Below are 14221 nucleotides of genomic sequence, written 5' to 3' on the forward strand. Positions count from 1 at the left end.
CAGTGGAAGAACCGATCCACCTGTGAAGGGGGCAGCCGTGGGGTGTGCCGGTGGGAGGGAGGATGGAGTTGGTGGGGGGGGGGGGGTGTGGGTGGGGATCCAGCGGGCGCCAGGTCCCATAGGGAGACTGTATCCTGCCGGCCGTCGGGGTACGCCACATAGGCGTACTGAGGGTCAGCATGAAGGAGATGGACCCTCTCAACCAATGGGTCCGACTTGTGCGCCCGCACGTGTTTGCAGAGCAGAATGGGTCCAGGAGTTGCCAGCCAGGTTGGTAGCAAGGTTCCGGAGGAGGACTTCCTAGGGAAGACAAGGAGACGTTCGTGAGGTGTTACGTTGGTCGTGGAACACAGCAGTGATCGGATGGAGTGGAGGGGCCCTTTGAAGTCCATACTGAGGCGTTCAAAGGGACGGGAAGCCTTTCCAGGTGCGCTTTCTCTGGCCTGTAGAAGTGCGGCTTGCACTCCGCGCAGATTTGGCAGTTCCTGGTGGCGGTCCTGACCTCCTCGATGGAGTAGGGCTGGTAATGCCTCCAGTGCCGCACAGCTTCTACTATGGCCTGGACCTCCTTTTCAATGGAGGAATGATGGATTTCTGAAGCATGCAGGGTGCGTGAGAAGACGGCCACGGGCCTGCCTGCTTGGTTGAGCGTAGCCGCCAGAGCTACGTTGGACGCATCGCTCTCGACTTGGAAGGGGAGGGACTCGTTGATGGCATGCATCGTGGCCTTTGCAATGTCTGCCTTTATGCGGCTGAAGGCCTGGCGGGCCTCTGCTGACAGGGGGGAAACTGTGGATTGGATTAGTGGGCGGGCCTTGTCCGATAATTGGGGACCCACTGGGCGTAATATGAAAAAAATCCCAGGCAGCGTTTCAGGGCCTTGGAGCAGTGGGGGAGGGGAAACTCCATGAGGGGGCGCATGCGACTGGGATCTGGGTCTATAACTCCATCAAGCACTACGTAGCCGAGGATGGCTAGACGGTCGGTGCTGAACACGCATTTGTCCTTGTTGTAGGTTAAGATGTAGGGTTTTTGCGGTTTGGAGGAATTTTCGGAGGTTGGTGTCGTGGTCCTGCTGGTCGTGGCTGCAGATGGTGACGTTGTCAAGGTACGGAAACGTGGCCCGCAAACCGTACCGGTCAACCATTCGATCCATCTCCCGTTGGAAGACCGAGACTCCATTTGTGACACTGAAGGGAACCCTTAGGAAGTGGTAGAGCCGCCCATCTGCTTCGAATGCAGTGTACCTGCGCTGCTGGGCGAAACATTTAGTCCAATAAATTGATGCACGATCAATGACTCTCGAAGCAAGATTGGAGTACAACTGAAGGCTTTATTGGACTAGATGTTTCCCCCAGCAGCGCAGGTACAGAATGCAGCTGCTGGGGAGACACAGACTCTTATACCTCGCCTTACTGGGCGGAACCAGCAGGCAGGCTTCACCAATGGTCTTACAGTATCAGGTACCTCCAACACCAATGATCTTACAGAATCAACCTAGGTACCATAATACCTCTAATACCGACTACCACATAGTGTTAAGCAGGTCAGCCCATAAGAGGGTGGTTTCGGAGTCTGGTAACAGTGGGGAAGAAGCTGTTTTTGTGTCTGTTTGTGCGTGTTCGAGCAGTTGCCATACCAGGCTGTGATGCAGCCCGATAGGATGCTTTCTATGGTGCATCCATAAAAGTTGGTAAGGGTTAATGTGGACATGCCAATTTTCCTTAGTTTCCTGAGGAAGTACAGTATAGACGCTGTTGTGCTTTGTAAACTTTCTAAATTTTTCTAAACTAGCCTGTGATAAAATCCACTTACAGCCCTTGTGTGAAATAATTATTTCGAACAATGTCATCCACTCAGGCTGAAGAAAATCTTCTATAGAGTGGGAAAGATCTTGGGCGGTTTATCTGGAAACAATTACTGAAGCTTTTCCCCAAATATGAATTTACCGTCACTGTCTCCATAAACTGCAATGTGCAGAGCATGTTACTGAGATTACACACAAACTAACACAGCATTAAATTGCTTCTGCTTTTAATATTAATGTCCCATGATGCATATATGTCGGATGATATTTGTAACGAGATACCAACAAAGGATGTTATTATTTTACTAGTCTTACAATACCAGGTTAAAAGTCCAACAGGTTTGTTTCAAATCACTAGCTTTCGGAGCACTGCTCCTTCCTCAGGTGAATGAAGAGGTAGGTTCCAGAAACATTTATATAGACAAAGTCAAAGATGCCGGACAATGCTTGGAATGTGAGCATTTGCATGTAATTACGTTTTTGCAGGTCCAGACGGTGCGACAGGAGAGAGGGATAATCCCAGGTTAAAGAGGTGTGAATTGTCTCAAGTCAGGACAGTTGGTAGGATTTCGCAAGTCCAGGCCAGATGATGGGGGTGAATGTAATGCGACATGAATCCCAGGTCCCGGTTGAGGCCGTACTCATGCGTGCGGAACTTAGCTATAAATTTCTGCTCAGCGATTCTACATTGTCGCGTGAATTCCATACGTTTTTGCCAAGTTTCGCACACCATCAGACCATAGGACATAGGAGCAGAGTTAGGCCGCTCGGTCCATTGAGTCTACTCTGCCATTCAATAATGGCTGATAATTTATCATCCCCATTCTCCTGCCTTCTCTCCATAACCCCTGATCCCCTTATTAATCAAGAACCTATCTATCTCTGTCTTAAAGACACTCAGTGATTTGGCCTCCACAGCCTTCTGCAGCAAAGAGTTCCACAGATTCACCACCCTCTGGCTGAAGAAATTCCTCCACATCTCTGTTTTAAAGGATCGTCCCTTTAAATTGTGTCCTCTTTCTAGTTTTTCCTACAAGTGGAAACATCCTCTCCACGTCCACTCTATCCAGGCCTCGCAGTATCCTGTACGTTTCAATAAGACCCCCCCTCATCCTTCTAAACTCCAATGAGCACAGACCCAGAGTCCTCAACTGTTCCTCATACGACAAGGTCTTCATTCCAGGATCATTCTCGTGAACCTCCTCTGGACGCTTTCCAAGGCCAGCACATCCTTCCTTAGATACGGGGCCCAAAACTGCTCACAATACTGCAAATGGGGTCTGACCAGAGCCTTATACAGCCTCAGAAGTACATCCCTGGTCTTGTATTCTAGCCCTCTTGACATGAATGCTAACATTGCATTTGCCTTCCTAACTGCTAACTGAACCTGCACGTTATCCTTAAGAGAATCGTGAGCAAGGACTCCCAAGTCCCTTTGTTCTTCTGATTTCTTAAGCATTTCCCCATTTAGAAACTAGTCTATGCCTAAATTCCTCCTTCCAAAGTGCATAACTTCACACTTTTCCACATTGTATTCCATCTGCCACTTCATTGCCCACTCTCCTAGCTTGTCCAAATCCTTCTGCAGCCCCCTTGCTTCCTCAATACTACCTGTCCCTCTACAGATCTTTGTATCATCTGCAAACGTAGCAACAGTGCCTTCAGTTCCTTCTTCCAGATCATTAATGTACATTGTGAAAAGTTGTGGTCCCAGCACAGATCCCAGAGGCACACCACTAGTCACCAGCTGCCATCCTGAAAAAGACCCCTTTATCCCCACTCTCTGCCTTCTGCCAGTCAGCCAATCCTCTATCCATGCCAGGTTCTTACCCTGAACACCATGGGCTCTTAACTTATTTAACAGCCTCCTATGCGGCACCTTGTCAAAGGCCTTCTGGAAATCTTTAGCACGGGACTAAATCGCTGGCTTTTAAAGCAGACCAAGGCAGGCCAGCAGCACGGTTCAATTCCCGTACCAGCCTCCCCGGACAGGCGCTGGAATGTGGCGACTAGGGGCTTTTCACAGTAACTTCATTTGAAGCCTACTTGTGACAATAAGCGATTTTCATTTCATTTCACTGGTTCTCCTTTGTCTAATTTCCTTGTTACCTACTCAAAGATCTCTAACAGATTTGTCAGACACGACCTCCCTTTGACACATGAGTGCGGCCTCAACCGGGGCCTGGGATTCATGCCGCATTATATTCACCCGACCCATCTGGCCTGGGCTTGCGAAATCCCACCAACTGTCCTGGCTTGAGACAATTCACACCTCTTTAACCTGTGATTAATAATATTGTCACAAGTCAGCTTCAATAAAGTTACTGTGAAAAGCCCCTAGTCGCTACATTCCGGTGTCTGTTCAGGGAGGCTGGTACGGGAATCGAACCTGCACTGCTAGCCATATTCTCCATTACAAGCTGGCTCTTTAGCCCACTGTGCTAAACCAGCCCCTCTCTCCAGTTGCTCCATCTGGGCCTGTAGACTTAATTACCTGCAAAGACTCACATTCAAAGTATCGTCTTGCATCATTGACTTTGTCTATATAAATGTTTCTGGAACTCACCTCTTCATTCACCTCAGGAAGGAGCAGCGCTCCTAAAGCTAGTCATTCGAAACAAACCTGTTGGACTTTAACCTGGTGTTGTAAGACTTCTTACTGTGTCCACCTCAGTCCAACGCCGGCATCTCCACATCATGATTTTACAAGGCTGTATTTGTTTGGTAAATTGATGGTGGGCTGCACAGTAGCACAGTGGTCAGCACCGTTGCTTCACAGCTCTAGGGTCCCAGGTTCGATTCCCAGCCTGAATCACTGTCTGTGCGGAGTCTGCACGTTCTCCCCGTGTCTGCGTGGGTTTCCTCCGGACGCTCCGGTTTCCTCCCACAAGTCCCGAAAGACGTGCTGTTAGGTAATTTGGACTTTCTGAATTCTCCCTCTGTGTACCCGAACAGGCGTCTGTCATGTGAGAGTACCTTTAAGAAATGGATGTTTAAGCAATGTACCTTTAAGAAATGAAGCTGATCATATTACTGAAGTGATGTCACGGGGGGGGGGGGGGGGGGGGGGGGGGGGGGTGGAGGGGGGAGCTAAGCTCACTTCACCTTTTTGGGAGTTTTAGTTTCAGTTTGAGGACAGCAGCTTGGGTGTGACTGTGTTTTTCTGGCTGTGAGCTGCATGAAGGAAAAGCAAGGTGCTGGAGCTGAAGTCAACCAAGCTGATATATCTCTGCCACCAACAGAAAATATATATTAACTGAGACCTGGTGTGTTACTGTTTTTGTGAAGGTGAAGTATTTTGGATGTGTAAAGGAACAGTTTGCAGGATCCAACAGAGTGCATGGAATAAACATTGTTTTGTTTTAAAAACCACGTGTCCATAATTGTAATACTAACCTGGGGAACAAGCCGTGTGCTTCAAAAGCAACAATCCATTAAAGGTGGGGATTGATTGAACTCCATGATACATTTTGGGGTTCTTAAAACACCTCTCCCATTACAAATCGGAATGTGGTGACTAGGGGATTTTCACAGCAACTTCATTGTACGCCTACTTGTAACAATAAAGATTATTATTATGATGAATCTTGAAAGGGGAAGAAACATCATGCATGGGGGGAGGGTCAAAGTGGGAATGGGGAAATAAGGTCGTCGAAAGAGGACATGCCCCATGGTTTCTCTCTGTGCCTCCATAAGCAGCCTTCTTTCAATATTGGGGGCATCCCTCCCCAACACAAAGCCTGCCCCTTCCACGTGCCCCCTCAACTCCTCCATCGCCCTGGCCTCTGCACCAACACCCCAATCTCCTCTGCCCACTGTCTCCTCCCTCCCCCAGTGCTTACTTCCCCTTCCTGTCCTTAGACCCCCAAACATCTGCTGGTTCTGGACTCTGGAACTGAGACCCTGGGAACCGCCTGCAGTTCCAGTCCTGCCCACTGCAGTTTCTGGCATTGCTGGGACCAGAGAGCTGCTGGCCAACCAGGTTGGCTGGTAGTCCTGTGAGGTGGGACCTGGGAGTTCCATGCTCAGCCAATGAACACTCATTGATGCCAACTGGAGAGTGAAATGGCGGTGGGGCAGCCAGTATCCGTGGGGATATGTTCATTGCCAACTCTTTGAATGGCAGGAAGGGAGACCCCACCATCCTCACCATCCTGGCTCTGCTCCATCTGTGACTGGTTCAGGATCCTGTACCTACACTGCACGGCCTGGGGCCACTCAAGAAGCTGCCTCCCCACAACTTTCTGAAGCGTGATTAAAGATGGACAATAAATGCTGCCCTTGTCAGCCAAACGTCCATTCTGTGGATGAGTGTGACAAATCAAATCCTTAACATTGATTATAAAACAACTTAATGATTCCCTACATTAGTAACTGAGTACAAAGTTATCAAGGGCCATTACATATAGGCAATAAATAAAAAAAACCTTCCTAGTCTTGGAAATTTAATTCAAAATTTAAGTCGAGGTCCTTCACAAGAAAATTAGTGTTGGAAATTTAAAAATAAATAAATATTAAAACCACGTTTTTGCGATCCCTTAATCTCATTTGCATTTCTCAATCTTTATGTTGTTTTCTGTACATCATTCTTACATATTTCATGCTTTATTCTTGCTGTATTAAACTCCGCAGCTCCAAAGAATCCCATAAAACCCCTACAGTGACCGATGTCATGGCCTTTGCCTCTCTGATTGCACGGCGGCGAATTTTACTGGAGTGGCGGTCGGCATTGCCACCGGGGGTAGCGGCTTGGTTGGGTGACCTGTACGACTTCCTGCGGTTAGAGAAGATAACGTATGAGTTAAGGGGCTCAGCAGGAGGAGTTTGAGGAAAGGCGGGGGATGTTTGTGACCGTGTTTGAGGGGCTGTTCATCGTGGGGGAAGAAGGGGGGAGGGTGAAAACGGGGAAGACATTTGTACAGACTATATAGTTGATTGTTGGGAAGTATGTTTCCCGGGGTGTTTTTGTGTTGTAACCTGTTTTGATACATGTTTGTAATAAAATATATTAAAACCCTACACTGCAGAAGGTGGTTGTTTTGTTATACTCTTGACGTAGCACACGCTGCTTCCTTGATGTTCACTCTGACAAAGGAAGGTTCAGACTAGGAGATAGCTTTAACACATTTATTAAACTGTTAACGATTCTCCCACTTGGATTCGACTCTCCTGTTAATCCTGCTATAGCTACTCAGACTATCTAACCAGTCTGCTACAATCCACGTGGTGGGTGTGATGTGTTTCAATCAACACTGTGTTCTTGCTAAGTGTCTCTACTGGAAAGAGGAAGATCACGTGTGCTGTGTCATTTATATACGGGTTGTTGTAATGCCCCCTGTGGTAGTGTCACCTCTGTGTGTGTCGTGAATGCCCATTGGTCGTGTCCTATCTTACTGGCTATTGGTTGAGTGTCTGTGTGTCATGTCTCTGGAGCTCCCTCTAGTGTTTATCTAGTCTAAGTGTATTTACATTAACCCCTTGTGTATTTACAGTGATGCATATCACCATAGCGGCCATTCGACCCACCGATTCTGCACCCACCCTCTGAAAGGGAGGTCCCGTTTTCAAAATTTCTACATTTATGGACGACACAAAACTTACATGTTTGTGAACTGTGGGCAGGATAATGATAGACTTTCAGGAGGTTATATACAGGCTGGTGGAAAGGGCAGATAAGTGTCAGATGACACTTCATGCAGAGAAGTGTGAAGTGAATCATTTTGGGAGGAAGAATGAGGAGAGACAAATAAAGGGGGGGGGCAGGAGCAGAGGGTGGGCAAGTTGAGAGAATGGTTAATAACATCCTGGGCTTTATAAATAGTGGGATAGAGTACAAAACCAGGGAAATTATATTAAACTTGTAAAGAACATTGGTTCAGGTACAGCTGGAATATTGTGTCCAGTTCTGAGCGCCACACTTTCGGAAGGAGATGAAGGTGTCAGAGAGGGTGAAGCAAAGGTTAATGAGAACGGTGTCAAGGATGAGGAACTTCAGTACGTGGATAGGTTGGAGAAGCTGAATCTGTTCTCCTTGGAGAAGAGAACATTAAGACAAGGGGCGCGATTCTCTGGCCTCATTACGCTCTTGCTCCAGCGTAACCAGGCCGGTGAAATGCGGGAGAGGCCGAGAACCGCTCCAGATGCCAAACAGTTTGCGATGCAATCGGCCCCCTCCCATTGGCGAAATCGGGATGTCGCCATAGTGTGGCGAGAAACCGTTCATCACCACTTAAGCCCTATTTCCATACAATTAATGGGAGCTACCCCATATCCAATGGCCTCCCATCATTCACCGGTCTCCGTAGCGATGGTCACACTGGAACCAATTAGTGCTCCCTTTGAAAAACGTGAACCTGGCAGAAGGGATTCTGTGGGGAGCCGAGGAGCAGCCTTCACCTGTACTGTAATCAACCTATGATTCATGTCAATCATAAATAACATTATCTCAGATCACTTCCTTGTGTCACTCTCCTCCTTCTGCCCCCCGGTATAAACCCGCCTATTTCACCTACAAATGCACTTTCCAAATGTCACCTTTGCCCCTCCGGACTCCACATTTCTGCAGCTAAGCCCTCGTCTCCATTTAAATGATTCACATTAGGGAATAGCTGGCTAACCAAATGAATACTTGAACCTGCTTTGACTAGAGGACAGGATGCTGCCAACATCAGAGTAAATGAAGAGGGGGTAGAGACACCGCTGGATAGAATAAAAATAACAAGGAGGCACTTAAAAGGCTGGCGATGTTCAGAGTGAGTCACTGGGCGGTATCCTAGACAACAGAAGAAGTCAGGGTGGAAATTGCAGCGGTTCTGGCCACAGTTTCAAATAATGATTCAATAAATACTTTCAAAAGTAATTTGGATAAGTACTTGAAGGAGAAAATAATGGCCTTTCTGTACTGCAATAACAAAGCAATAGGCCTAATTGGACAGCTCTTTCAAAGATCTGGTCAAATAGCTTCTTATTGTGCTGCATCATTCTATGATTCTATGGAAGGAAGACAATAGGCTGATGTAAAGTGAAACGGAGGGCTGCTTCTATCCTCAGCCAGAATGTTTGCACTTAATTCACTACTTCTTTGATTGACAAAGTGTTAACATTTATACAAGAAGATACAGTCCAGAAGATTATTGTGATCAGCTTGGTATTTATTTCAGCTTGGTATTTCAGCTTGGTATGTATTGAGACTGCTTCTAGGTTCATGACGAACGAGCCTTATCTAGAATTTCAGAGTCACCCAGTTCTCAGGTCATGTTGACCTCGGCTGTATCTGTGTATTTTGTATCTGTGCCTTAGGTTATGTGAACTCAGTTTAAATTCAATTGTACCAAGAAGACTTGACTAGTTTTCCTGTCATGCCATTATTTGCTTCACACAATACCACAGTGTCAACGCCCAGAGTCACACTGCCCCAGCTCTTATCAATGGTCTGCAAATGTTCCCCATGGAGCATATTTCCAATCCTCTTTGAATGTTACTATTAAACCTATTTTCATCGCTCTTTGTGTGAGTTCAAGATCATAATTTGCTGTAAAAAAAATGTTGTCAGAATTGTCTTTTTTAAAAAACAATTATCTTTAGTCTACATCCTCTGGTTACTAACATTCCCACCAGTGGGAACAGTTTCTCCCAGGGGGGATAGCGGAGGCGGGGGGGGGGGGATAGTGGAGGCAGGGGGGTAGTGGAGGCAGGGGGGGGGGGTAGTGGAGGCGGGTGGGGAGTGCAGGCAGGGGGGGGTAGTGGAGGCGGGGGGGGGGGTAGTGGAGGCGGGGGGGGTAGTGGAGGCAGGGGGGTAGTGGAGGCGGGGGGGGGGTAGTGGAGGCAGGGGGGGTAGTGGAGGCAGGGGGGTAGTGGAGGCGGGGGGGGTAGTGGAGGCGGGGGGGGTAGTGGAGGCAGGGGGGGTAGTGGAGGCGGGGGGGTAATGGAGGCAGGGGGGGGTAGTGGAGGCAGGGGGGTAGTGGAGGCGGGGGGGGTTAGTGGAGGCAGGGGTGGTAGTGGAGGCAGGGGGGGATAGTGGAGGCAGGGGTGGTAGTGGAGGCAGGGGGGGTAGTGGAGGCGGGGGGGGGGTAGTGGAGGCAGGGGGTGGCAGTGGAGGCAGGGGGGTAGTGGAGGCAGGGGGGTAGTGGAGGCAGGGGGGTAGTGGAGGCAGGGGGTAGTGGAGACAGGGGGGTAGTGGAGGCAGGGGGGTAGGCAGGGGGGTAGTGGAGGCAGGGGGGGTAGTGGAGGCAGGGGGGATAGTGGAGGCAGGGGGGTAGTGAGGGGGTGGATAGTGGAGGCAGGGGGGTGTAGTGGAGGCAGGGGGGGTAGTGGAGGCAGGGGGGGTAGTGGAGGTGGGGGGGATAGTGGAGGCAGGGGGGGTAATGGAGGCGGGGGGGGTAGTGGAGGCAGCGAGGTAGTGGAGGCAGGGGGGGTAGTGGAGGCAGGGGGGGTAGTGGAGGCAGGGGGGGGGTAGTGGAGGCAGGGGGGATAGTGGAGGCAGGGGGGGTAGTGGAGGGGGGGTAGTGGAGGCAGGGGGGGGTAGTGGAGGCAGGGGGGATAGTGGAGGCAGGGGGGGTAGTGGAGGCAGGGGGGGATAGTGGAGGCAGGGGGGATAGTGGAGGCAGGGGGGGATAGTGGAGGCGGGGGGGTAGCGGAGGCAGGGGGTATAGCGGAGGCGGGGGGGGTAGCGGAGGCAGGGGGATAGCAGAGGCAGGGGGGATAGTGGAGGCAGGGGGGGTAGTGGAGGCAGGGGGGATAGTGGAGGCAGGGGGAATAGTGGTCAGCGTAAGTTGAAGGTGCACGTGCGCAAGTGACCCTAGTAGGTCAAGTGAAGGCAAGCATCCAGCAGAGGGCAGTAGAGCAGAGCTTCTGATTGGCTGTTCCGGGGAGATTTGCATACGTGCAGTACGGTCAGCTTAAGTTGAAGGTGTACCTGCGCAAGTGACCCGAGGAGGTCGAGTGAAGGCAAGCATCCAGCAGAGGGCAGCAGAGCAGAGCTTCTGATTGGCTGTTCCGGGAAATTTGCATGCGTGCAGTACGGTCAGCGCAAGTTGAAGGTGGACCTGCGCAAGTGACCCGAGGAGGTTGAGTGAAGGCAAGCATCCAGCAGAGGGCAGTAGAGCAGAGCTTCTGATTGGCTGTTCCGGGGAGATTTGCATCCGTGCAGTAGGGTCAGCATAAGTTGAAGCATCCGGAATAAGGTGAGTGAGCTTGTAGCATGGGTTGGTACCTGGGATCTCGATGTTGTGGCGATTTCGGAGGCATGGGTAGAGCAGGGACAGGTATGGTTGTTGCAGGTTCCAGGATTTAGATGTTTCTGTAAGAACAGAGAAGATGGTAAAAGAGGGGGGGGTGTGGCATTGTTAATCAAGGAAAGTATTACAGCGGTAGAAAGGACGTTTGAGGACTCGTCTACTGAGGTAGTATGGGCCGAGGTTAGGAACAGGAGAGGAGAGGTCACCCTGTTGGGAGTTGTCTATAGACCTCCGAATAGTTCCAGAGATGTAGAGGAAAGGATTGCAAAGATGATTCTCGACAAGAGCGAGAGTAACAGGGTAGTTGTTATGGGGGACTTTAACTTTCCAAATATTGTCTGGAAATACTATAGTTCGAGTACTATAGATGGGTCAGTTTTTGTGCAGTGTGTGCAGGAGGGTTTTCTGACACAGTATGTAGACAGGCCAACAAGGGGCGAGGCCACATTGGATTTGGTACTGGGTAATGAACCCGGCCAGGTGTTAGATTTAGATGTAAGTGAGCACCTTGGTGATAGTGATCACAATTCGGTTATGTTTACTTTAGCAATGGGCAGCGATAGGTATATACCGCAAGGCAAGAATTATAGCTGGGGGAAAGGCAATTATGATGCTATTCGGCAAGATTTAGGATGTATAGGATGGGGAAGGAAACTGCAGGGGATGGGTAAAATCGAAATGTGGAGCTTTTTCAAGGAACAGCTACTGCGTGTCCTTGATAAGTATGTACCTGTCAGGCAGGGAGGAAGTTGTCGAGCAAGGGAACGGTGGTTTACTAAGGAAGTTGGAGCACTTGTCAAGAGGAAGAAGAAGGCTTATGTTAGGTTGAGACATGAAGGCTCAGTTAGGGCACTTGAGAGTTACAAGTTAGCCAGGAAGGACCTAAAGGGAGAGTTAAGAAGAGCGAGGAGAGGACACGAAAAGTCATTGGCGGATAGGATCAAGGAAAACCCTAAGGCTTTCTATAGGTATATCAGGAACAAAAGAATTACTAGAGTAAGATTAGGGCCAATCAAGGATAGTAGTGGAAAGTTGTGTGTGGAATCAGAGGAGATGGGGGCAGCGTTAAATGGATATTTTTTGTCAGTGTTTACACTGGAGAAAGATAATGTTGTCGAGGAGAATACTCAGGTTCAGTCGACCAGGCTAGATGGAATTGAGGTTCACAAGGAGGAGGTGTTAGCAATTTTGGAAAGTGTAAAAATAGATAAGTCCCCTGGGCCAGATGGGATTTATCCTAGGATTCTCTGGGAAGCCAGGGAGGAGATTGCAGAGCCTTTGTCCTTGATCTTTATGTCATCTTTGTCGACTGGAATAGTGCCGGAAGACCGGAGGATAGCAAATGTTGTCCCCTTGTTCAAGAAGGGGAGTAGAGACAACCCTGGTAATTATAGACCTGTGAGCCTTACTTCGGTTGTGGGTAAAATGTTGGAAAAGGTTATAAGAGATAGGGTTTATAATCATCTTGAAAAGAACAAGTTGATTAGCGATAGTCAACACGGTTTTGTGAAGGGTAGGTCATGCCTCACAAACCTTATTGAGTTTTTTGAGAAGGTGACCAAACAGGTGGATGAGGGTAAAGCGGTTGATGTGGTGTATATGGATTTCAGTAAGGCGTTTGATAAGGTTCCCCACGGTAGGCTATTGCAGAAAATAAGGAAGTATGGGATTGAAGGTGATTTAGCGGTTTGGATCAGTAATTGGCTAGCTGAAAGAAGACAAAGGGTGGTGGTTGATGGCAAATGTTCATCCTGGAGTTCAGTTACTAGTGGCGTACTGCAAGGATCTGTTTTGGGGCCACTGCTGTTTGTCATTTTTATAAATGACCTGGAAGAGGGTGTAGAAGGATGGGTTAGTAAATTTGCAGATGACACGAAGGTCGGTGGAGTTGTGGATAGTGCTGAAGGATGTTATAGGATACAGAGGGACATAGATAAGCTGCAGAGCTGGGCTGAGAGGTGGCAGATGGAGTTTAATGCGGAAAAGTGTGAGGTGGTTCACTTTGGAAGGAGTAACAGGAATGCAGAGTACTGGGCTAATGGCAAGATTCTTGGTAGTGTAGATGAACAGAGAGATCTCGGCATCCAGGTACATAAATCCCTGAAAGTTGCCACCCAGGTTAATAGGGCTGTTAAGAAGGCATATGGTGTGCTAGCCTTTATCAGTAGGGGGATTGAGTTTCGGAGCCACAAGGTCATGCTGCAGCTGTACATAACTCTGGTGCGGCCGCTCCTGGAGTACTGCGTGCAGTTCCGGTCACCACATTATAGGAAGGATATGGAAGCTTTGGAAAGGGTTCAGAGGAGATTAACTAGGATGTTGCCTGGTATGGAGGGAAGGTCTTATGAGGAAAGGCTCAGGGACTTTAGGTTGTTTTCGTTAGAGAGGAGAAGGCTGAGAGGTGACTTAATAGAGACATATAAGATAGTCAGAGGGTTAGATAGGGTGGACAGTGAGAGTCTTTTTCCTCGGATTGTGATGACCAACACGAGGGGACATAGCTTTAAATTGAGGGGTGATAGATATAGGACAGATGTCAGAGGCAGTTTCTTTACTCCGAGAGTAGTCGGGGTGTGGAACGCCCTGCCTGCAACAGTAGTAGACTCGCCAACTTTAAGGGCATTTAAGTGGTCACTGGATAGACATATGGATGAAAATGGAATAGTGTAGGTCAGATAGGCTTCAGATGGTTTCACAGGTCGGCGCAACATCGAGGGCCGAAGGGCCCGTACTGCGCTGTAATGTTCTATGTTCTACATGGTAGTATCCGACCTGGATGGCGTGGCCGATGCTGAGAAGATAGATCTTCTGCTCACCATTGCGGGAGAAAAGTGCAACAGAAATCTTCAACTCCTTCAAGTACTCCAAAGGGCAGGACAAGTTTGAAAACTACTGCGAGGTAAACATAAAAAAAATCGGTAAAACTGGCGCCTATACTCACAACGAGACAAAGGTAGGCTTGCAGCAGGAGCAAACGGCAGTTTTGATTGGCAGCCATCGCACATGCGCAGTTCCCCAGTAGATGCGAACCAGCAAACCAGTGTTTTGCGCGAGAAGCCGCGCATGCGCAGTTGCTCAAAGAACGCACAGTAAAGGAAAAGTGATTTGGGCATGTGCAATCCATTCCTACGCTCTACGTCATAAGCATAAAGGTGAAATGTCCCAAAATTGTGAAAAA

The sequence above is a fragment of the Scyliorhinus canicula genome, chromosome 3, assembly GCF_902713615.1.
Source record: "Scyliorhinus canicula chromosome 3, sScyCan1.1, whole genome shotgun sequence".
Taxonomy (NCBI): Eukaryota; Metazoa; Chordata; class Chondrichthyes; order Carcharhiniformes; family Scyliorhinidae; genus Scyliorhinus; species Scyliorhinus canicula.